Consider the following 24274-nt stretch of genomic DNA (forward strand, 5'->3'; position numbering starts at 1 on the left):
TAAAACATAGACACTAACATGGTTAAAGTAGTCCATTAGAAAAAAAGAACTTGAACATTGGCCATGTGCTTAGCCATTAAGGTGTATGTTGAGGTTTTGGCACCTGAGAGTTGTTCTTGAAGGCAGTGTATTGGTTTCAGTGGACAGCGGTTAATGCTTACAATACTCAACAAAAGTATGTAAAATATACTGATAAAGTCCTTTTGTGTGTTTAAAGCTGAGTTATGAAATGGACATGCCTTCTTCTATCTCCCTTTGTTGTTTGGTTTTTTTAGTGTATTCCATAAAAACAGTGGGAATGGAGGATAAAGGGATGACTGACTGGCCAGGAATTCAGGCAGCTGTATAACTACTCCCCACATCTTCATCCCTTCTAATATCTGTGTGCTGTGTAGTCAGCCTTACCCACCAGCCCACACAATCTGCCAAGATGACACCTAACCGATGTCATCCACCACGCTGGCAACCCTTAACCACGCCCAGTCCTGCCAAGTTGCATGAAGCTCAAGAGACTCAAAAAAAAAAATATTTGTGGCTGTTAAGGCAACTTTCTATTTACATATGAAATAATTTTTTAATTGCATAGGCATACAGCTTTGTTCTTAATACTCATTTTATCACCGTTTCCTTTCAAATTAAGGCAGAAAGAAACCAGGATATTTTTAGTTATGAATTTTAACTTTTTGCTAAGAAGGAGACTTTCACTCCCTGAGGTCTGTACACTTGGAAGACTACAAATCCACCCTTTTCTTGCAGCTATGGGACAGAGATGCTTCTGCAATCCTAAACAGGTTTTGTAGTAAATTTCCTCATGCCAAATTGCAGATTAACATCAGCAGTTTAAATCAGTCTAACCAGTTATTTTTGCAGCCATATGTTTGTAATCTAGAGTAACATGTTTAAGCAAGAATGGGGTAATGTTTTCAGCAACAAAAATAATATACCTTTGTTTAATACAAAATAGGTTAACATGGGGGACAGAGAAAGGGGATGTTACTAAAACATTATTTTGCTGCTCTCAGCAGCTGCATTTGAAAGGCAGTGAGCTTTTTCCACTTCTATTGACTACAAAGCATTTATTTAACAGGATACTCGGTTTGTATTAGTTACAGGTCTTACCCTCCAACAGAATTATTAAAACATTCTAAGAAAACTTGGAATCATATTTTTAAAGTTAGCTCAAAAAAACATGTTCATAATAAATTAAGAAATGCATTATGCTCTTGCTGGAGATCATTGGCAAGAGAGAGCTTGCATCTGGTAGCCAGCCAGTTCCATTTGTATTTAAAATTTAAAGTTGATTCTTAATCCTCTCTGTTAGTAGTTTAGGATGGCCTCTGAAGAAACTGTAGCTATCAGTGCCTGCCTGCCATGTTGTACTTTCATCCACGCAAATACATCTTGGTCTGTATGCTGGATCTTTAACCTGTGGGTGCCATTTTAAGAAAGAGGGTTACTCTAGGGAACAGAAAGAGGAAAATGAGAATCCTTTCCTCTAACTTAGGGAACATCTATTCTGCAGGCAGCAGCACAATACAGAGCTGTTAACTCTAGTTTAAACTGAGCAACCCCACAAGAGGCTAATGTGCCTTGCTGGGATGCTGCATCAACTCACCTACATGGAGTTTAACATTTCCACAGCTAGACCATGTTATTACTGTGTTAATACTCTTCTTCCTTATTTTCTGTAGACACCTGTGTCAGTAGGGCTCAATGAATGCAGCAGTTTGGGGAGCCGTGTTTCCTATGATAAAAGATAAAATCAGTAGGTGTGTGGAAGCGTATACATATGTAAAGTTCTCATGTTTTGTGGCAGTCAGTAGGGAGTGTCTCACGTTGCTCAACAGTTAATTACTGTTGCTGTTGCCTCCTACACTGTTCTGTAACACCTCAGGAAATCGACTGATTAAGATTCTCATGCTAGCAAACATGAGAAAAATGTTTTGGGACTTTATAAAATAGTAGATTTGAATGGAGCTCTTTTCATTTGCCTCAGTAGTTCTTCCAGGTGGAGTATATGGCCCAGAGAATATATTTTTGTACCTGCATCATGGATTACAGCTTACGTGAGTTGAAGCTAGTCATCTTAAGTCTGATGCTGTTCTGTGGTTTTGCACTGCCACTAGTGCAACAGGAACCTTTTACTGAGGAGTCCTTCTGCACATCTTCTGTGGGAAATTGTCACATTTGGCATTTACTTGGAGTGTATTGCATGTTCTTAGGTAGTGCATAAATTATTTCCCAAGGAAAAAAAATACATCTTTAGAGTTGCGTGGAACTTTGCCATCTGAGTGCTATTCGTCATTGTTTATGAAGTAAGTTTCCAGAACATTTATTTGTTTTGCAGACAGCAGTATACCTGAGGGCCTAAATGAATGTTTGAAACAGCTACTTCATCCTGTTCTGCCACTATGGATAACTTAAAGTTTAGGTTGACTAATGAAGTATATCAAAGTAATTTAAATAGCACTCAGCGATGAGCTACTATATTAAATGTAGATACCTGTGAGACATGCAGAACTTTGGTTATAAGAATTATATTGCTGCTTATCAGAATTCCCCTGTGCTGGATTATAGGCTTTGGTACTTGAGAAGGCTCGCTCTGTGTACCCTAAACATATATACAGTCTCAGTGGTACATCTCACATCAGTAGGAAGGCTTATTGTATATTCCAGTAGCCTTGAAAACTGTGCCTGCAGAGTTGTTTTCCCCTGCCAGAGAGAGGAAAAGGGATGCAAGTCAAAGGATGAAAAGTGGTCCAGTAATTCACAAGACTGCTCAAGCATTAAGCTTGACAGGCACAAGAAAAATAAAGATAAGAGTGTCGTGGTTTAACCCCGGCTGGCAGCTAAGCACCACACAGCTGCTCACTCGTTCCCCACCCCCTGCAGTGAGATGGGAGTTTGAAGAGTGGAAGTGAGAAAACTCATGGGTTAAGAACAGTTTAATAATTGAAATAATAATAATAACAACAACAACAACAATAGTAATGAAAACAAAGAGTGAGAAACAAAACCCAAGAAAGACAAGTGATGCAAATGAAAACAATTGCTCACCACCAACCAACCAATGCCCAGCCAGTCCTCAAGCAGTGGCCCCCCTGCCAACCTTCCCCCTAGTTTTATTGCTTTTTCTTATTGCTAAGCATGACACTGTAAGGTATGGAATATCCCTTTGGTCAGTTGGGGTCAGATGTCTCGGCTGTGTCCACTCCCAACTTTTTGTGCACCCACAGCCTACTCACTGATGGGGCAATGTGAGGAGCAGAAAAGGTTTTGATGCTGTGTAAGCACTGCTCAGCTGTAACTAAACCATCCCTGTATTCTCAATACTGTTTCCAGCACAAATCCAGAACATAGCTCCTACCAGCTATGAAGAAAATCAACTCTACCCCAGCCAAAACCAGCACATAGAGAAAGGAAACAAAGGAGCCATTCCAGTTTATAGAAGGAAAGGTAGAGCCCCACTTGTGCACCAAGATGCACAGGGTATGCATGTTCGACAGTCCTCCATGCTGCAGTGGTGCATCACCAAGGCCGGTGCTCACTTCTGTGGCGCCCTAATCTCCCAAACCCTGACGTGAAGGTCCTGCTCCACATGGGCCAGTCCGCAGGAGCTACAAAAGCAGTGGCTTTCAAACCGATCCATCTTCTATCTCCATTGTTTTACTAACGATCAATTAAACATAGATGTTTCATGGTCCCCAGCTCCTACCCTCCTCAGAAGGCTGCTCATAACTGTTGCTGTTAATTTGCATCTCATTTCTCTGCTGCACACAGCTTTCCAAGCCAGGGCTTAATCCTGGCCTGTCTCTACACTGAAGTCCTCAACCCTTTACTCAACCAGTATTATTAGTCAGGATCTTCTGCTTGAAACTGGTAGTTCTGTTTGCTTTTGAAACACCAGCCAACCTCTCTGGGCAGTCCTTAGGCCTGTCTTCTGCTTCCTTCTCCATTTCCATTTGGCTGGCATGGCTATGTGCTTAGGTGCATACAGTGGTTTGCCAGTTCAGGTAGTGTTTTGAACAGAAGAACGCAAGAGCTTTGATCTGAAAGCCATTTGGTTATGTTAAAGCAGAACTGTACTCAAAGAGTAAGGAGAATGGGAGGGAGGTTTCATTAGCTTTTTTTGTAACCCCATGTTAACGTACATGCAATTTCTGGAATAATATTAGCTGTTTGTTAACTCACTTGGACCCAGTGCAATATTTTTATATGAAGAAGCAGCTCATTAGTTCCCATACGTGCAGCATTTGTTCATTAAAGTTGATAGAAAAGAGTTGTCTTGAAAACCTGGCATTTAAATGTTATTTTCATTGTCTAATTGACCTGTGTTCATCTTTATTTTACCCAGTCACCTGCTTCTTAAAATCTTAGAGTCATTAACAAAAGTGATCATATAAATGTTTGGAGTCTGGTTTATCTAAAAGGAGACTTAGTTAAATGAAAGTACAGCAGAAGTAGTGAAGAAATCTTTGAAAATCAGCAGCACTACTAGCTGCCATATTAAAGTATTTCTCAGTTTGATAACTTTGTGCAATATAAAACAGCTTCCAGCTTGTTTATCCTCAGTTGTAGATGCTAATTCTCTGTGATCTTTACCCAAATTCACATTTTTGCTCTTCTTCCCATCATTTCTTAAACATCATTCCACTGGTCCAAACCAAATTACGTAATTTTTCCTAGAATGTTCTCACTGCCTTGTCTTCTGTCACTGATCTAAGACCAGCAGCTTCCATGATACAGAGCTACAAGCTCTGCTCCATCCAGAACTGAGATATTACCACTTTTCCTGTATAACTATTCATAAAATCTGGCCTAACCTTTGTTTTGTGCCCAGGGTCCACTAACTTTCATTCCTTCACCTCCCATCTTGATAGCTTCCTCTTCACTTACTCCCACTTTTGCAGTCTGCCACCTATTTAATGAAAGGTACCACGAATTTTAAAATTCCTGTGCTGAGATCTAGCTATTTTCTTTTTACCTTTTCTTTTTTGGCTTCTTTTTGCCTTCACTTTTATTGCCCCAACATATCACCTCTTTAAATTACCTTCCTTTCTCTTCAGTACATTTCATAATTCTTACCTAGCCTGCCTGCATAAGCTTCATTCATTTACTCTTCCGTCAACTATCTGCACCCTTTTTACTACCTTACTCCAAGCTGGTCTGCTCAGGTTGTAACTTTTCACTCTTACCAAATTTCAAGACTCACTTCTATCACTATGTCTTTAGAAGATGAGCCAGACATTTATTTTTGGTTACCTCTTAAATATTCATGAGGTGTTTGCATTGTGCTTTCAGCTGCAACCCATGCTGTCCCATTGTCCTTGCTGTCCCAGGCCATCCTTAACCCAGAAAATGGACAAATGACCATAGCTGACAAACATTGGACCTTGCTGCTTTTGCATGGTAACATCATTCATTCCTCTCCCTTTCTGCTGTCTTAAAGCTTTAACCCCTTCATTGTACCCAGACTCACATCACTTGATACTGTAACACAGGTATATTAAACATATGAATGATTTAATATAGGGGGTAAACATTCATCTAACATAGCAGAAAAAAGAAAAGTGTTTTATTACGTCCACAGGTGTATTCTAAATTATTACAGGATAACCAAGGATTAACCAGGAAATACAGGGGATATCTATGGTACGTTTCATTACAGTGACTTGGCAGAGATGTTCAACTCTCTTAAAAGCTCTTGTCAAAACTGCTTTGAGGAAAATAGCAGTTCTCCCAAATCTCATAAAGTCTGAACTCATGCTGCACAAAGCAGAGATTTCCTTTTCTTGGACTCTGCAAAAATCTGCAAGTAAGTACATACTCTGTATTATTCCAAATCTACCCAATATTATCCCGCTCAGAGCTACCACCTATTCAAGAAGACAAGGGTGTTACCAGAGATGAAAAGTCAGGGAGAGTCAGCAGAAAGAGCCCTGTTTGTGTCTCTGCCTTCCTGGGCTGCACCACAGCAGCCACCAGAGTCTGCAGCCTTTGAGCCCCTCAGGGCCCTTAAGTTAAAGACAGGCCAAGCAGGCACAGGGATGTCCTTTGCAGTTGGGTGAGGGTTCAAAACGGTTAAAATTAACTTTGCCATGCCTTTCCTCATGTGGCAAAAAGGAAAGCTCTGGTGCAGAACTGGACATGGAAATCCTGCTATGTCTTGGCAGAGCCAAATCCAGCATAATGGAAGGAGTTTGAAGGGGAACTCCCCTGCTTTGTCTACTTGGTTTATGGCTCTTCTGTTTTTCTGTCTCCTCAGTCTCCCTTTTATGTTACTTAGACCATTCTCACCCTCCCCACCTTTCTTTGTAGCCTGTTTGGAAAAATAAGGTGTTTTCTTAGGAACTCTAATCTAAAAGACTTTTAATTGTTAAAGATTAACCTTTAAAGCATCTGTGGAAAAACACATTTCCCTAACACTTGACTCCAGCCTGCTGCATTCTGAAACTCAGCTATTAATAATGCTTCAATAGCTTGTTCACCTTGACAGGTTGACAGGAAGACAAGCGCAGATCCTATGTAGAAAATACACAAATGCAGGCTATAACCATATGCCTGGATGGGGAGCCACAAACGCCTCTAACTGCGAGCAAGTCAGTGTAAGCACCTGTCTTTCAGTGGCACGATATTTTGGTGGATTTGATTTTGATGAAGCTTTCTAGGGAGTTTTCTGAGAGTTGGGTGCTTTCAGAGTGGGAGACAGGAGGGTTGCACATGTACCTGTGCACAGAGGAAGAAGAGTGAATGCAGTAAATCAGGCCCATGTGGAGGACACCAAACAAAAAAAGAGCTTTTTAGAGAGGTTGATGTACATATGCAGCTGCAAAAGCAAAGCTCTGAAATTCCCATTTCAGAGCACACAGCATGCTTCAGGTAAGAAAACTTAATGCTATGGCACTGGTAGGAATTTTCAAAAAGGTATCAATAGATGTTGAATTTGGGGGCCAAAAGTGGTCTAAGTTCTCAAAACTATAACTTTATCTGGATTTCCCTATAAGATTAATATGTATTTGAACCTTTCCTTTATACAAGGTGATCAAAAGCAGTTTCCAATGTCATTAAGAGGTTTCCTACACAGCATTTTGTTTAGTTCCTTTTCAGTGATATTGAAATATTTGTTTCTACCTCACCATAAAATCATGGTAGAAGCCATTTCACTGTTTAGATTGAATTAGCTAAAGTCTTTGTAAAGAAAGAGTATAAGGCAGACTAGACTGACAAATTTCTTTGTTTTCAGGAATTTCAGTGAAATTTCAAATGGCTTTTTAATTTCCATCTTAAAAATAGAAGTAATTAGGTTTATTATAAATTAATTTCTATTTGGAAGCATCTAGGTCCTCTAGCAAAATCAAAGACAAAACATACTAGGACAGGAATTCACCCAACTGATAACCAAAGAGTGGGAGAAAGGGAATGATGTTGGCTTTTCCCAGTTATTTCTTTTTAATTGTGTTTTTATTGTTGTTATTACATTAACTGGTAACATCAGCATTCTCTGCTATTTGCAAAATCTTAGGCCAGAAGGATTAGAGGGCATGTTCTGACAAAGAGCACTAATTCTTGTGTGGCTTAATATATGTAAGTACTGCCACCAGAAGAAACAAACAACATACTTGATGGTAACTTCTGGTTTCCTCATCTTCAGTATATGACAAAGAGACAAGCTGCCTTAAAAATGGTATAAGAGAATTGTAAGCAGTAGTAATTTAGTTTGTTCTTTATGTCACAATGACACATCTTTCCAGAGAGATTTCAGCTGCATTCATATGTATGAACTTGTGTAGCCTTTGAAATCTTTTATGCATGTAGAACTCATTATAAACAATAAAGACCAAGATCAATCCAAGGGCAGCCTGAAGACAAGAGCCTGAAAGGTCTCTGAAAATCTTGACATAAGTTTAAAATTTCCACTCTGTCCTCTTACTCTCTTCACATGTCTCATTAGAAAAGGTGAGCACAATAACAGTTTGCCTCAGGCACAGTAAGTCCTTGAATAAGACAATAGTTGTCAGTAAGGAAAAAGAGTGGGGGAGAACGCTTCAGAGTATTCTGTAGAAATACTTGAGAAGCCATGTTAGAATCACAGAAGTCAACCAGTAGCTTCAGTTAATAGTTTTCTACTACCCAGTGGTTAAGCTTTGAAGAGAAACTACTGGTTTCTAAGAATACAGAGTTCTTCCTATGCTCTGTCTAAAAGTCATGGGTTTATGTGTTTGTGGCTGTCAAACAGAGGACCTCAGGTGCAAACCTGGTCTCTGAATATAGCTCTTGCAGACCTCACCCAAGATTTAGCCCCAGAATTTCTGCAGGTGAAGAACATTAGACTATGTATTATTTCATAGTAACATGCTGTAGACTAATGCAGAAGTAACAATACATTGAATAGTAAAACCCAAGGAAGTGTAAGCTTTTTATTGAAATGCTGTGATTTTTAAGTAAAATTCAACACACTGTAAAGAGTTGCATTAATCTCAGCCAGTCTCTGAGCTGTTCTTATAATTTGTTACTCTGCCTGTGGCTGCTCTAAAGTGGTTGTAAAGGCATGTCAAAATGGGTGGAGATATGAAAACAAGTACCCTTAGTTTTTTCTCAGCTCCCACCCACACCTAAGATTCAAGTAACACTGTGCCATCTGATATGAAGCCATACAACTTCCACTCTTGATCTACTTAAATTCTCAGCCCCAACAGTACAGAAACAGCAGGAGGGAAAGAATGACAGCACCTACAATTAAGCACACTGTAGGACGTGATGCTGTTTCACACAGTTGCCTAACATGTCCCCAGAGGCAGCTGTTGAAGATCACAGAATCACAGGATGGTTGGGATTAGAAGGGACCCCTGGAGATCATCTTGTCCAACCCCCTGCTAAAGCAGGTTCACTTGCAGCAGGTTGCACAGAATTGTGTCCAGGCAGGTTTTCAGTGTCTCCAGAGAAGATTCCACAACCTTTCTGGGCTGCCTGTTCCAGTGCTCGGTTACTCTGAAAGTAAAGAAGTTCTGCCTTATATTCAGATGGAACCTCCTCTGTTGCAGTTTGTGCCCATTGCCTCTTGTCCTGTCACTGGGCACCACTGAAAAGAGTCTGGCCCCGTCCTCTTGACACTGCATGGAAGATATTTGTGGACATTGATAAGGTCCCCTCTTAGACTTCTCTTCTCCAGGCGAAGCAGGCCCAGGTCCCTCAGCCTTTCCTCAGAAGGAGATGCTCCAGCCCCCTCACCATCTCTGCAGCCCTCGATGGACCCTCTCCAGTAGTTCCCTGTCCCACTTGAACTGGGGAGCCCAGAACTGGACACAGCACTCCAGGTGCAGCCTCACCAGGGCAGAGCAGAGGGGGAGGCTCACCTCCCTCGACCTGCTGGCCACGTTCCTCTAATGCCCCCCAGGATCCCACTGGCCGCCTCGGCCACAGGGCACACTGCTGGCTCATGGGCACCTTGCTGTGCTCCAGCACTCCCAGGCCCTTCTCCGCAGAGCTGCCTTCCAGCAGGTCAGCCCCAGCCTGTGCTGGTGCGTGGGGTTGTTCCTCCCCAGCTGCAGGACCCTACACTTGCCTCTGCTGAACTTCATCAGGTTCCTCCCCACCCAACTCTCCAGCCTGTCCAGGTCTCGCTGAATGGCAGCGCAGCCTGCTGGGGTATCAGCCCCTGCTCCCAGCTCTGTATCATCAGCAAACCTGCTGAGGGGACACTCAGTCCCTTCATCCAGCTCACTGATGAGTAAGCTGACCAGGACTGGACCCAGTACTGACCCCTGGGGAACACCGTGAGCTACAGGCCTCCAGCCAGACTCTGCACCGCTGATCACAACCCTCTGAGCTCTGAGTTCAGCCAGTTCTGCATCCACCTCACTGTCCACCCATCCAACCCACACACTGCCTGTGCTTACCTGTGAGGGTGTTATGGGAGACAGTGCCAAAAGCCTTACTGAGGTCAAAGCAGACAACATCCACTGCTCTCCTCTCATCCGCCCAGCCAGTCACGGAAGGCTATGAGACTGGTCAGGCATGATTTCCCCATGTTGACTACCCCTGACAGCCTTTTTTTCCTCCACATGCTTCAAGATGACCTCCAGGATGAGATGCTCCATCACCTTTGCTTTCTAGTGACAGAGATGAGACTGACCGGCCTGTAGCTTCCTGGGTCCCCCATCCTGCCCTTCTGGAAGACTGGAGTGACACTGGCTTTCCACCAGTCCTCCAGCACCTCTCCTGTCCTCCATGACCTTGCAAAGATGATGGAGAGTGGCTTAGCAGCAACATCTGCCAGCTCCCTCAGCACTTGGGGGTGTATCCCATCAGGGCCTATGGGTGTTGGTGTCAGGCTTCTTTTAGTGACCTCTAACCAGATCCTCCTCAACCAAGGGAAGGTCTTCCTTTCTCCAGACTTCCTCTTTTGCCTACAGGGCCTGGGATACCCACGAGCCAGCCTTGGCAGTGAAGACCAGAGCAAAGAAAGCATTCAGTAACTCTGTGTTCTCTGCCTTCATCACCAGGGCACCCACCTCATTCAGCAGCAGGCACACATTTTCCCCAGTCATCCTTTTGCTACTGATGTAGTTGAAGAAGCCCTTCTTGTTGTCCTTCCCTTCCTTTACAGATCTAATTCCAAACAGACCTTAGCCTTCTTTGTTGCCTCCCTGCATGTTCTGACCACATCCCTGTGTTCCTTCCAAGTGGCCTGTTCCTTTTTCCACATCCTGTAAACCTCCTTCTTCTGTTTGAGGTTTGCCAGAAGCTCCTTGCTCATCCATGCAGGCGTCCTGCCCCCGTTGCTTGATTTCTTGCTCACAGGGTTGCCCCGACCTTGAGCTTGGAGGAAGCGATGCTTGAATTTTAGCCAGCTCTCTTGATGACAGGATGACGGGAGTCTGCCTGAGAGAGTGTCCTCAGTGGGACTATAGACCCAGGATATATTATACCCTGTAGCAACAATGTACCCACTGCATTTAAAGTCTCTCACTGAATGGTCTGATCTCTCAGCTGGAATAGGAAGATAGTGATCTGCTTTGGAAGAAACCATTTGGTTCACTGAGTTCAGACTAAAAGCTTCACTAGTTTGTTTGGTGGGGTTTTCCCCATCTTCCTTCCATACTGGCCTTGGACTCCTTCACAGAATATTTTAGGTGTATGGCAGGTTCCCCAAGACAGAATGTGTTTTCCCAGTCACATTACCATTCATATCTTGAAGTTGTGCCTTGAGCCTCGCTGTTTGATAGCTCTACTGCCCTCCTTTAAACACATAAGACATTTCCTCTGCAAAACCTTTTTGTTCTGAACTGCTGCAAGTGGCATTTATGGGGATTAGCAATAAGGGAATTTTCAAGCAATTCATTAAAAAAATCGGACTATTTACCCCATCTCTGTAAGCAGAGATACACCTGTATCAGCAGTAGTGCTGCTTGTCAGTAGTGTCTGCTTGAAAGACACTGTCACAGCATCATGGAAGATTGAGGATAGTGTAACTGAAAATGCAGCTGTGTGGCCTGCAGAGGGGTGTGCAGGGCTTTTTGCATGAGGCACTAATAAAGTGAGGCTGGTAAAATTCCCAAAAGGAGGTGAGGCCCAGCCCAACAACAGCCCAAGAAACTGTTTAACCTCGTGGGGTCAGCTCCTCTCCTCCCCTGCTCCTGCCATGGTGCCAATTAAGTACAGCTCAGCTTTGTCAGGCTTGACAGTCTGAGGAGTGTTTACTCAGCCCTCAAGGAAGCTTTAGTTACTTGCTGTGAGTTTGCCATTGCTGTGGTTATGCTACTACAGACACTTGAGCTGGGAAGAACAGGAGTTCATGTATGTTTATGTAAACTGTTGTGATAGTAGTGTAAGTGTGTGCCCTTCTTTAGGAGAACGTTAATCACAATGGGAAGGCATGTGTTGTCTTGCTGGTGCGTGGTGGTGGCTCAGGTGCTTCCTGTGAAAATGTCAGATTTTATTGTAAAGGTTAAAGAAATGAGATATGCAACAAATATATATATATACTTGTTAAATAAATGAGGTATACAACAAGGTTATATATATAAAAAAGCTTCTGTTACACTCTGACACTGCTTTCTTTGTCATGAATGAAAAGATAGTGATCTGTATGTATGCCTGTGCTAGCTGGTCAGGAGTGTGTACGAACAATTGGAATTTTTTGTTTGGAGAGGGCTAGGGATACACTCATGCAAATGAATGAGAACTGTTGAGCACAGCTTAGCTATTTGCACATGTTGTTTTATTTCCACTTTGTTTTGTTGAAGTCTTAAAACTCAAATTCTGGGTGCTTTGCTACCTGTTGGAGAGAGTGTAAAAAGTACCGAAGAAAGAAGATGCAAGAAAGGAGTATTTTCTTGATGCTTGTTCCCATGACACGAACTTGTCAGCTGAGAGGAAGGTGAAGACTGTGGGAAGAACTGAGCAGGAAAGGGTTTGGGGGTAAAGCTGTTTGGGTAAAGACACTCCAAGGTGGAATCTGCACCATCCCCTCCAGCCAGTGCTGAAAGGACCAGCCTAGCATAACGGTGTAACGGAGCTGTGATCTTTCCAGCCTTTTGCACTGGGCAGATGGATGACTGAACAGAGGCTCAGTGCATCGAGTGCTGCACTTCTTACTGGGAAAATGTGATTTGCTGCAGCTTCAGGGTTAGATGGTTACATTAAGAAATACCAGAACTAGTTACTTATTCAAGCCTTACTGCTGTTTCTTAGGCTTATGCAGGATGAAGGTGTATCACTTCTTGTTTGCAGCCATTCTTCTGGATCAAAATATACAATAACTCCAACTGTTGCCAAGTTTTTGCTGATAATTACCACAGAGTTTATGGAAGCTGTCTGAACTTGCTCCAAGTTCTTGCTGACATAATTAAGATGGGGATCTACCATGCAGGGAATGCTGTCAATAAGCAGAAAACTAAAGCTTGCTCAGCTGCTTTACTCCCTGAGCATTCTTCTTTGGGATGCAGCATATAGCCAGCATTTAGGGTCTTGATGATTTTGGTTTTCTCTAGAAAGAAACTCGTGACACAACTAGGTATATTCTCTGGTAGAACACAGTTTCCTTAAAAAAAATGTTTCCCAAAAACAATAGGGAAAAACGAACTAGCCAGCTTCTTCAGAAATCCAAGTCTGATTTCCTCAAGGATAGTGTCTCTATGAGAAATTGTTTCTTAGCTTACTGCAGAGATCTTGCTTGTACCAGTATTTGCTATCTCTCCTGCACAGTTTCAGCTCATTAGTTTTAGGGACTGGAAGATTGTAATCTATCCTAGGAAAAAAATGTCTTTAAGCTGCAGTAGGTTAGTCCTTGTAAAATCTTACAATGCAGCTGGCTGATTTAACTGGTTTGATTGGTGCCTACCTCCCTCCACAGAGAAACCTTTCTACGGAGAGCGGCAGACAGCGCTCTCCCACTCTTCAGATTAAGAGATCTGTGACTCTAGGGCCTTTTCTTCATGACTGCCACCAGTACTTTGCAGCACACCTGCACTATCTGAACATGCACTGTAAGACTGTGAGTGAGATGGGCTTTTGTGAATCTAACAGGTTATGGATGTAACTGCAGACCTGCACATGTATCCTTTCACAAAGGAAAGCCATTGGGTGTCCACATTTCTCTATATACCAGCATGATAATGGAAGATGTCCTTAATGTATTTTGAAGATATTTCTAGAAAAACAAATAAGAAATTAAAAAAAAATCGGTTGTTTGTTTGGGTGGAGTTTTTTGGGGTTTTTTTTTTGGGGGGGGAGGTTGTCATTTGTTCTTTTTTCTTGATTTCAAAAACCTCATTTAGAATAGCTGATCTGTGGTGGTACCATAGGTATGAGAGACCACAGAAGAAGTGTAATTAGTTATGAAATGTAACATAGCTTCTTGATTGATTGGTAATTAACCTGTGTGATTTCTCATACAGGAATTATTGGCTCACAGGTCTTACATTGCCAATGAAGAAGCTCAGTTTCAAAACCAACATAGCTAGGACAACACAGTACAAACTACAAAAACTTCCCTATCACACCGCAAGATTCAATATTTGTTGACATTTCCATTCTATTCTTAGCATCTTATCTAAAAATTAACCTAAATTAGCAAGTTCTAACAGCAGAAATCAAACTTTACATTAGGTAAAAATCCTTGTTGATTACCATGATTTAGAGGTGGTGTAGTTTGTGCTAACCAGTTATTGTTATTGATCTTCCTAGAACTCTGCACCCTTCTGGTGTATTGCACCATGGCATTCATGCACCTGCTGGTTTTGCCAGTTAAAGCCTATTGAGCACAGCACAAGTATTCTGCAGAGTTAGCATTCACATCTTTGTTGACAGCTTTTTGTTGGGTTTTTTGGTGGGTTTTTTTTTTTGGGGGGGGGGGTGGTGTTGATGCAGGTTAGAGTGATTTTGCAGTCGTGGAGCACTGTGTTCTAAAAGGAACTGATTTTTCCAGACATGTTTATGCACCCAGCTCATGGATAAGGCAATGATTATGGCGTAATGTTGTGGCCCAGATACAATAAACATACCCTGCAACCTTCCAGCATGCTGAAAAGATTACTACTTACTTTAGCTTCATCTGTGTGAGCTCCTACAGAATAAACCATTTGATCCTATCATGGCCAATAACACATGTAGCTAAAATTTGATTTATGAAAGATTTATCTATAAACTTTGCATAACAAAACAAGTTGGTAGATGGCATCTGAATTAAGAGTTCTCAGCTGTGAAAAGCTTTAAGTTGTGGCCTCCAGAACAGCTACTCTCTGCAGTGTCACAGAATGTGCTTGGAGTGTTCATTCAATGATTACCAACACTTTGCAACAAGGATTTAGATCTTCACGTTGATATATTTTTACACTGGAATTATATTCACAATGTTAGTGGGGCTGGCTCTTTTTTCATATATTGTTTTCAGAGATGGGACAGATTAAAATGAAAAATCTGGTGGTGCAATGTTATGATTTTTGGAAATAGGCTGAACAAGTGTTTTGGCTTCGGTTTTCTCATTATGTTCAGTAAGGCTTCTTTGGCTGACTGCAATGCACCTTTTGCAGGTGATTTAATTCTCCTTCTTGGTATAGACTGAGTTGCAGTCAGCCTGCATTTAAGCAATACAGTCTGAAGAGGTGTGTCACTGCCAGTTTTAGAGAAGCACAGTGTGTGTATAATGAACTGTCTTACATAATGTGTGTGTATATGCATTATAAGCATATTTATTTATACAGTATATTATATACGTGTATATATTGTGTATGTAATGCAAACATATCACAAAGCTTTACATATACACATATATAATAGAATGTTTGTGTATATATAATATATGTATATCATATATACAACACTATGACACTACCTCTGTTAAATATCCCCTTTGAAGACGTTTTTCACACACTTATGATTATTTCTTCTACTTTTGCAATAGCCATTTTCCACCCTACTTTTGGAGCACCTGCCTCACTCCTGCCTAGGGCCAGTCTCAGCTGCATAATAGTAAAACAATTTTTTATGGTAAGGACCTACTGTTATGTGAGATAAGTGGGCTTACATGGAAAGTTCCACATCTGAATAGCTTTGTCACATTTGCAAGAATTTATCAAATTCACTATTGTTAAAATGGCAAAACTGGAGCTCAACACATAGGTAAACACGTAACTGTTGAAATAGAGCTGACCTGACAATATTGCTGTAGCTTGTGGTGGGCTCATGGTGTCAAGAAACCATGCAAAACCAGCGACAGCTACTCACTTCTGGACAGTTCCCTGAAGTGTATGTCCACAGAGAGACAAGGGAGACCTCCTTGCACAACTCAGCTCATCCACAGACAGATGAGCAGGACTGTGTCATCTCACCTTGTGCCACAGTAAAAGTGATGATACATGTCTGAGGAGAGATTTCTCTGCTGTTTGTAAACTGCTCCTGGAATGTCACTGCCAGCATTACACAAGGACTCATGCATGGCTGTCCATAACAGAGCTAGGCAGAAATGCCTCAGCTACAGAAGGACACTGTTTCAGCCCAGAGGATTAGGAAGAAAAAGCAATTTTTTTCTGCAAAGTCTGAAAGTAACTGCAACTGGAAAAAGAGAATGGCCATGGAAGGCCCTTTTGTCTCCAGTCCTGCTGCCAAACACAGCAACATGCTGTGCACTTACAGAGGTGGGATACAGTCCACTTGCAACAGAGCCTGCCTGGGACAGGTTTACCAGTTGTGAGTCAGAACACCAGCAGAGATGCACCAGCAAACAACACATTCTCCAGGAGAGCAAAGCTTGCAAACAAGATTTGTGTAAGGTTTGCATCTCCTCAAGCTGAGGGTGCAGGTATCTGTTGGTGTTCTTCGGGTGACTACCTTGCTTGGTTACAACTGTTACTATTTCAGCAAAAGCTCCCGACACTGTTGGTGCAGTAAGGAGCAGCCCCTGCAATTCCCCTGCTGATAAGCACCTTCAGGCTCCAAATACAGTCCTCACTCATCCCTAAAAGACTCTTAAATCACCATCTCATCAACAGAGTAACAGGCTAAACATCCTTCGGTATCTGAGCTATCTGGATTCTGGCAAGGCAACAAAACACAAAAAAGCATTGGTTAGCAGCATTCATGGCAAGCACAGTTCTTTATTTAGCATAGACCAGGAGTTAAGTCTTCAGCGTCTTGTAAAATCTGCAGAGCCATCTTCAGCGTCTACATTTGTTTCCCTCTTCCCTTGTTCTTTGGTGGTGAATGTAGGGAACTTAAAAGATTACTGAAATTTACAGTAAATCTCATGTGCAGCTTTCACTTGCTAAGCACTGAGACAATCTGGTTGCTGCTAGCTCCCTCTTTTACAATTTAAATGCCTCTGACTTCCTGTGTGTATCTGCTTGCTTTGTGTGTGCAGGGCACAGCTGTCTCCTTCATGCTGCCTTTCCCCTGCTGCATGTTAATCATTTACCTGACATGAGCAGGTCAACCATTATTTCTGTCCTCTCCCAGCCCTCACAGACTCGCTTGATGATTCAGATTACCTTTGCTCCTGAAGTGCATGGAAGGCGAGGCCATTCTCTTTATGGGGCTCCAAAGGCAGAAGAGCTGTTCTTGCTAACACTATTGGCTTCAAATGTGTTAGAGCTGTTAGCCTGCATCTGGTAATTGTTATTTTCGTCCATTAGTAACAGCTGTGCATTTTGAAATCTACAGGTGACCTACTTACTTTTTATTATTATGCACCCCAGTGTCCCATTCTGTCTGAGCCAAGGCAGCCTTATCAGGCATGGCAAAATAGGTTTTAGAACATGTGAGGGGTACTAGTTGCTTGCTGAGCCATATAGCCATATCCCTCTGGACAAGTCTTAAGGCTCCCCAAGGGGTCTGTCTGAGCAGGGATGTGCTGGTTCCCAAGGTCTGTTTGTAGTTCTTGGCTGATGTCTTAGTAAAAATGGTTTTGAACCAAGAAATCAAAGAAAATGTTCCAAATTCTGCAAGTTAAGGGGGTGGGAAATGGGGTGCTTTGATTTTGTTTTGTGGGTTTTTTCCCTCCTAGGTGACACATGCAGTATTGCTCAATGGATTATCATATTTCTACATACCCCTTTTGGCCAAACCCTGTGATCTTATTAAAGATCAAAAGCCCCAGGATTTCTTCACCTGTCACAATCCTAACAATTCCTAGCAATTTGCATGAAGCAAATCCAAAAGGTCATAGAATCACAGAATTATAAATCATTTAGGTTGGAAAAGGCCTTAGAGATCATCAAGTCCAACCCTTCATCCTGGACTGCCAAGTCCATCACTAAACCATATTGCTTTGCACCACATCTTTGAATTTTTTAAACACCTCTGGGGTGGTGATTCCATCACTTCCCTGGGCAGCCTGTTCCAGTGCTTCAGTACCCTTTCAGTGAAAAAGTTTTTCCTATTATCTAATCTAAGCCTCTCCTGGCATAACTTGAGGCTGTTTCCTCTTGTCCTGTCACCTGTTACCTGGGAGAAGAGACTGACCCCCACCTGCCTACAGCCTCCTTTCAGGTAGCTGTGGAGAGCAGTGAGGCCTCCCTTGAGCCTCTTTTCCAGGCTAAACACCCCCAGTTCCCTCAGCTGCCCCTCATAATATCTGCTCCAAACCCTTTATCAGCTTCATTGCCCTTCTCTGGACAAACTGCAGCCCCCACTACGTCTCTCCTGAAGTGAGGGACCTGAACCTGAACCCAGTATTTGAAGTGCAGTCTCACCAGTGCTGGCCTCATCCAGCCAGCTCTTAACCTGGTGTAGACCACACACCTGTCCAAGCCATGAGCAGCCTGTTTCTCCAGGAGAATGCTGTGGTAGATGGTGTCAGAGGCTCTTCTAAGCCCCAGGTAGACAAACAACATCCACAGCTTTTCCCTTATCCATGAGGTGGGTCATCTTGCTGTAGAAGGACATCAGGTTGCTCAAGCAGGACTTGCCTTTCATAAACGCCTGCTGGCTGGGCATGATCCCCTGGCTGTCCTGCATGTGCTGTTTGATGGAGCTTAGGATGTTCTGCTCCATGACCTTTCCCAGCACCGAGGTCAGGCTGACAGGCCTGTAGTTCCCCAGATCCTCCTTCCTGCCCTTCTTGTAGGTGGGCATCTCACTGGCTGACCTCCAGTCCACTGGGACCTCTCCAGATAGCCAGGACTGTTGGTAAATGATGTGACCTGGTGAGCTCCTCTGCCAACTCCCTCACTACCCTCACTCAGGTGGATCCCATCTGTCCTTGTGCGTGTCCATGTGGAGCAGCAGGTCACTGTTTCCTCCTGGGCTGTGGGAGACTTCATTCTGCTGCTCATCCCTGTCTCCCAGCTCAGGGGGCTGAGTACCCTGAGGGATGCTGGTCTGACTATTAAAAAATGAGGCAATTAAAGCATTAAGTACCTCACGCTTTTTCTCATCCTCTGTGGCAATGCTCCCCCCTGCATCCAATAAAGGATGGAAATTATCCTTGGCCCTTGTTCTGTTTCTAATGTAATTGTAAAAACATTTTGTGTTATCTTTTAGGGCAGTGGCCAGCTTGCATTCTACTGGGGCTAGTGCCTCTCTAATCTTCGCCCTGCATAACCTTACAACATCCCTATAGTCCTCCAGAGTTGCCTGCCCCTTTTTCCAAAGGTGCTAAACTCTCCTTTTTTCACAATTTCCAGCCAAAGCTCTCTGTTCAGCCAGGCTGGTCTTCTCCCCCACCCAGCTTGGCTTTCAGCACATGGGGAGCCTGCTCCTGCACTGTTAAGACTTCCTTCTTGAAGAATGTCCAGCCTTTCTGGACCTCTTGGCCCTTCAGGTCAAGGTCATCCTCCTAATCTCCAGCCTAGCCAATTGCTCAGTGATGTGGAGTTTCTGCAGGATCTCTGTTACCAGCTGTGTTTCTCCATCCCCATCCCACCACCAGGTTTTCAGCCTATTGCGGTATTTCCACACTCATAACAAGGTTTCTGTGCTTGTTCTGCCTCTTGTGGACTCAAAACTTCAGGTTTGAGCTTCTCACTGTGCCCCAGCTCAGAGGCCCCTTCTGCACTTACACGTTGACTATGTACTCATTTCACAGCGACAGCTCAGTCCCTTCCTCTTGTGCTTTTTTGGCACGTTGTAAAATGAGTTTGCCTCTTTCCTTCAGTTTGTCTTCATACCCTCTCCCTGCTCATTGGTTTTGCCTCTTGTTTTGACTCAGGCTGTCATCTCCGTGCTAACCATCTCCAAAGAGATGGAATTTCCAGGTTCCTGTGGACTGAAGTGGCAAACTAAACCAGAGCACCTGCTTAGACGCTAGGGGTTCTCCATTACCTTTCGCTATGCCCCATACTTCTCCAGTCGGGAGTCACCGGGAGCATGATCCTCATCCTGAACAGCTTCCGAGAGCGGGTCCCGCAGCCCGTTCGGGGCGGAGCGTGCCCCGCAGCACGGCGCTCCCGCCGACCATCGTGCTTTGCTTTCTAGGACGGAATTACAACGTCTCGCCGGGCTTGCCGCTCCAGTGGCCCCCGGCAGCCGCCGGCCCCGCAGCCGCAGCCCACACCCCGCCGCGCCGCCCGCAGCCGGGAGACCCAGGGCCGTGCGGGGAAGCCCCTGCGCACCGCAGCAGCGGGGAGCGCCGCAGGTGGGCAACGGGCTGCGTCCCCCCCGCGGGCCGCCGCTGCCGGGGGAGGCCCGATCCCAGCCGCACCGCACCGCCGGGGGGGCCGCACCGGGGGCCCTGGCTCAGCGGCGGTACCGGCTCAGCGCCCCGGCCCGGCCCGGCGCGGGTGTGAGCGCTGCGGGGGCGGGACGGGACGGGACGGGACGGGACGGGACGGGACGGGACGCCCCCCTCCCCTCCCCGCCCCCCCGCGGCCCCGCCCCGCCCCGCCCCGCCCCGCCCCTCCCGCGTGCTTTCCCGCCGGCCGCGCCGCCCCGCGGCAGTCGCTGTTTGGTGGCTGCGGGGACAGGTGGGTCCGTGTTGCTGCTGCGCGAGGGGTCCCGTCGGGAGCGGGATGGCGGAGCGCGCTGGGAGGGGGAGCCCCCGGCGCCCTTCCGCGGGGTCTCTCCCGCACTGGGCCGGGCGGGGTGGCCACGGGCTCTGGGGCTCTTCCCGCCCCCCTCCCCTCCGAGCTCCCTGAGTGCGCCCCGCGCTCCCCGTGCTGCGCCGCAACCCCCGCCGCGCCCCGCTGTGCCTCCTCCCTCCCCACCTCCGTCTTCTGGCTGCACCCGCATCCCCGTCCCTGTCCCCCTCTGCACCCTGCTGTGCCTTTCCCCCAGCCCCCCCGGCTGCGCCCCGCACCCCGCCAGGCTGCGCCCCATGGTGCCTGTCCCCCCAAGCCCCGTGGCTACACCTCGCATGCGCTGAGCTTGTCTTCCCACCTTGAAGAAGAAGCCGCACCAAGGGTGCAGCGTGAAAATGGCCTTCACCTTGCACAGAGGGCTGCATCAGGGGTGTTATTCTTGAAAAATGCCCTCCCACCCCCAACACCCCCCGGAAAGAGGGGCAGACCCAGCAGTCAAGAAGTGGAGGCTTCTTTCTCTGCAGGGGCAAAGGTTGGAGGCAGCCAGGGGAGAGGTGTGGCCCGTGCGCTTGAGATGATGATATTAAAATGTAGGGCTGGAGGGATGATGTCTAGGCAGGGGTTGTCTGGCAAGTTGGAAGGGTGGGGGTCTGGCTTGCTGCCTTCCTCCTCCTTGGGGATGGTTCTCCTCTGCTGCTGTGCATGGCAGGCCCATCCTTAAGGACCGGCAGCAGCAGCGTGGCCGTGAGCTGAGGAAGGTGATGGGTGCCGGCTCATGTGGCTGACGAGGCTGTGTTGGGCCAGCCTCTCTGACCTGCCCTTTGCAATGGTGGATGTGGCGTGTGTTCTTTGAGCGTTGGAAGTACTTCGATACTTGGTTTGTAAGTATGTTTTAAGTGTGCTGATACTTTGGTTGGGTTTTGGACATCGCTGCCACCAAGATAGAATGGTGTGATGCTTGAAAAGGCCAACCAACTCTTAGTGATTTCTTTGCTTGCTTTTGTAGGAAATCAAAGTAAGCTAACTAAAGCTGTTTGGACAAAACTAGAAACCTTACAGCTGTGTATGGATACCCTCTTCCATACTCCATTGTAACTGAGTCCTTCCCAGACCGTGTGTAGGTCTGTACTGAACATTGCCTTGTGGGAGAAATTTGAACAAGTTTTTCTGGTTGTTGGGAGCAGCCTGGGAACAGCGTGCTGCCTGACTTACTCTGCTGCCCAGCATCTGGGGTGCTGCCCAGGAAGCATTCGGGGCTTGGAGCTGCCTCGGGTAATGGTAGCGTCGCTGTTTACTGGCACAGCGTTAGGCAGCGTGGATGTACCCTGAAAATGTTTCACTGTGGAGTGGGAGCGCTTGTACTTAAACATTTGCTTGAAGAAAAAGCAGAAAGACCTAGGATATGAAAACCTAGCCAGGCATAGGCTTATAAGGTCTTCCTAGGCAGCACCTCTGTTATATATAAAGCTGAATAGCGCAGCTTTATGGTATTTCATTATAATGTGTCAATCAACTTTCTATTAAACAGTATTTATTTACTGGTAGAGAGGCAGGTTATGGTACAGGAAGCAATATTCATGGAATGTGCTGGGAAAGATGCCACCACATTAGTTAAGTAATACATGCCAAATAGGATTTAACTAGTTACGAAGCTCACAGAATACCATGAAATACCTATCAACTAATTACATACCAGTAAAAGAACTAATCAGTATGTTTTTATATCCTGACATGACTTAATGGCCTTTGCTGAGTGTGCTCCCCTTACTGTGCCATGCCCTTCCTGGCTTTGTTTCACTCTGCTGCAAAAAACCAGGAAACACTGTTTTTTTTCCCCCTACCTTGGACTCCTGCTTTTCCTCTTGAATCTGCTTCTGCCCGGTACTTCTCCTTTAATGCTTCTTTCACCTCTTCCTCTGGCTTGTCCCTGCCTGGTTGCTTACCACATAGGCTTCTGGAGGCACAAGCAGATGCAGGGAGAGCAGTGCGTGGGATGGGCGCCGGAGGTGTGTGCGTGGTGGTGGAAGTGGGGGCATGTCACCTTTGTGTTATGTTCAGGTGCAGGAGGTGGAAGGGAGCCATGATCCCTTCCTGGATCCTTGTTAGCTGATTGTGAAATCATGTTTGTAGTATTCTGCATCTCACTTGGCAGACTTCATCTGGCATCTCTCCCTCCCTGATGCCTCTCTGCCTCCGCACGGCTGTCAGGGGCCGCCGCCCTGTAATTCTCCTGGTGAAGTCTGGTGTGAGCTCCCTGGTCTGCCCCAGCCCAAACGAGATAGTTTAGCTCCCATTTGTGGGTTAAACTAATCTGACTCGCTTTGTCTGAAGTGGATTAAGGGCTATTTGTAAAATATGGGTAGTGGACCTATGGCGCATACGTAAGGATGACTAGATGTGGTGGTGTCATCTTCAGTGGCAGAATGTGGCTTCATAAAAATAATTTTATAGCAGAATACTCATTAACTTCAGGCTAGTGGACATCTGAATCTTGAGGCTACTTCCAAAAGCCTGGGTAGCTGAAAAGTTCCTCTCACTATTCCTCTGTCCCTCGCCATAGCTTTTCACTGTTCTGGTTTTCATTCCTGAAGTCACAGAAGATGACACAAGTACAGTGCTTTTATCAGTTTCCACATTGCCCAAGTACATATTAAGTTTGAGAACTGACAAATTTCGTTGTTTTTCTCTATGGTAATTTATGGATGTTTCAAACAGCACTTCTGGTAGGCCTTACCTGAGTATTTAGGAGGAAGCTGGTCTATGCTTGGAAGCTGTCCTGAGGTGGAAAGGAATGGGAGCTAAGCACTGAGAGGCTCCAACAGAGGCTATTCCAACATTAAGACAAATTATTGCCATAACATAGATTTAAAGCATGTCACAAAAACTTCACTATTGTTCTAGGTTTAGCTTTAGGATCTTTCTGTTCACTTAAAGTTACTTTACATGCAATTTAAAAGTTGAGTAGTTACTCTGCATTGTTGGACTGTGCTAGAGAGCAGGTTCCATGTGCCTGGGACACTGGAGGAACCTCCCTCCAATACCTGGGCTCCATGCTGTAGAGGGCAAATGCAGCCTAAATGGTGATAAGTAAACCTTTCACTTCTTGAAAACATCAGATTATTAGAACAAAAACATAAATAATTCATTTTGTAAGTCTGATAGTACTTTTTAAAATTTTAGTTCCTTTAAAAAACAAGAAAATGAAAGCTAGAGGGTCATGCAGTGGTTTTATTTTCTGTAGTCTGTTGTCACATGTTCAATTTACAAGAAGTTTTGCGAAGTTGCAAGTAATGTAGCGGTTAAGATTTTTTGCTGTCCCAATACATAGTTGAAATCCAAAAAGTAAAGAAGTATTTCAGCTGAAATTAGAAATATAAGTTTACGCTGATGGGAGGCACCAGAGAAATTCAGGTGTCCTTTTTCTTACTGTCTTTGGTCTTAGTGTGACCATTGAACTGGAAATGTTGACTAGGTTTTTTATTTTTTTGTCTGTTTTTACTAAATTCATGCAGTAAAATGCTTTTGATGTATCGGTTGATGTGGTCTTGATTTTTATGTTTTTTCTGCATGTTTTTTGCTGCATATGTTATGTCTGCTTATGATGGTTAGACAAGCATTTTATCACTGAAGATACTGACTAGAAAAGACCTATAAGTAGTTCATAAATTGAGTAATGTGAGAAGAATACACAGTTCAGAGCATCACAGCTTTAAAAGTGTCTTGGTTGTTATCTTGGTTCTGTATGAGAATAGGGAACTGAATTTCAGTAACATTTTTAATTTTGAGATTGTGAGCTAGTACAAAAAACTAAACTCTTAAAA

General features: G+C 44.6%; 2 protein-coding genes across 3 annotated transcripts in view; both read left to right on the forward strand.

Moving 5' to 3' along the window:
* ERCC8 (ERCC excision repair 8, CSA ubiquitin ligase complex subunit) overlaps window positions 1-13689 on the forward strand; it is a 52238-nt gene extending 38549 nt beyond the window's left edge. The window contains exon 14 of the mRNA XM_037373570.1: window positions 13355-13689. The gene's annotated coding sequence lies outside the window, so the exon portion shown is untranslated. The remainder of the gene's footprint in view (window positions 1-13354) is intronic.
* ELOVL7 (ELOVL fatty acid elongase 7) overlaps window positions 1-24274 on the forward strand; it is a 53182-nt gene that overhangs the window by 185 nt on the left and 28723 nt on the right. The window contains exon 1 of one of the 2 annotated variants that reach the window (XM_037373576.1): window positions 20332-20399. The exons of the other annotated variant lie outside the window; for it this stretch is intronic. The gene's annotated coding sequence lies outside the window, so the exon portion shown is untranslated. Of the gene's footprint in view, window positions 1-20331; window positions 20400-24274 lie in introns of those variants that run through there. 2 annotated transcript variants of the gene reach the window in all.

Source organism: Falco rusticolus, chromosome Z (genome assembly GCF_015220075.1).
Source record: "Falco rusticolus isolate bFalRus1 chromosome Z, bFalRus1.pri, whole genome shotgun sequence".
Classification (NCBI taxonomy): Eukaryota; Metazoa; Chordata; class Aves; order Falconiformes; family Falconidae; genus Falco; species Falco rusticolus.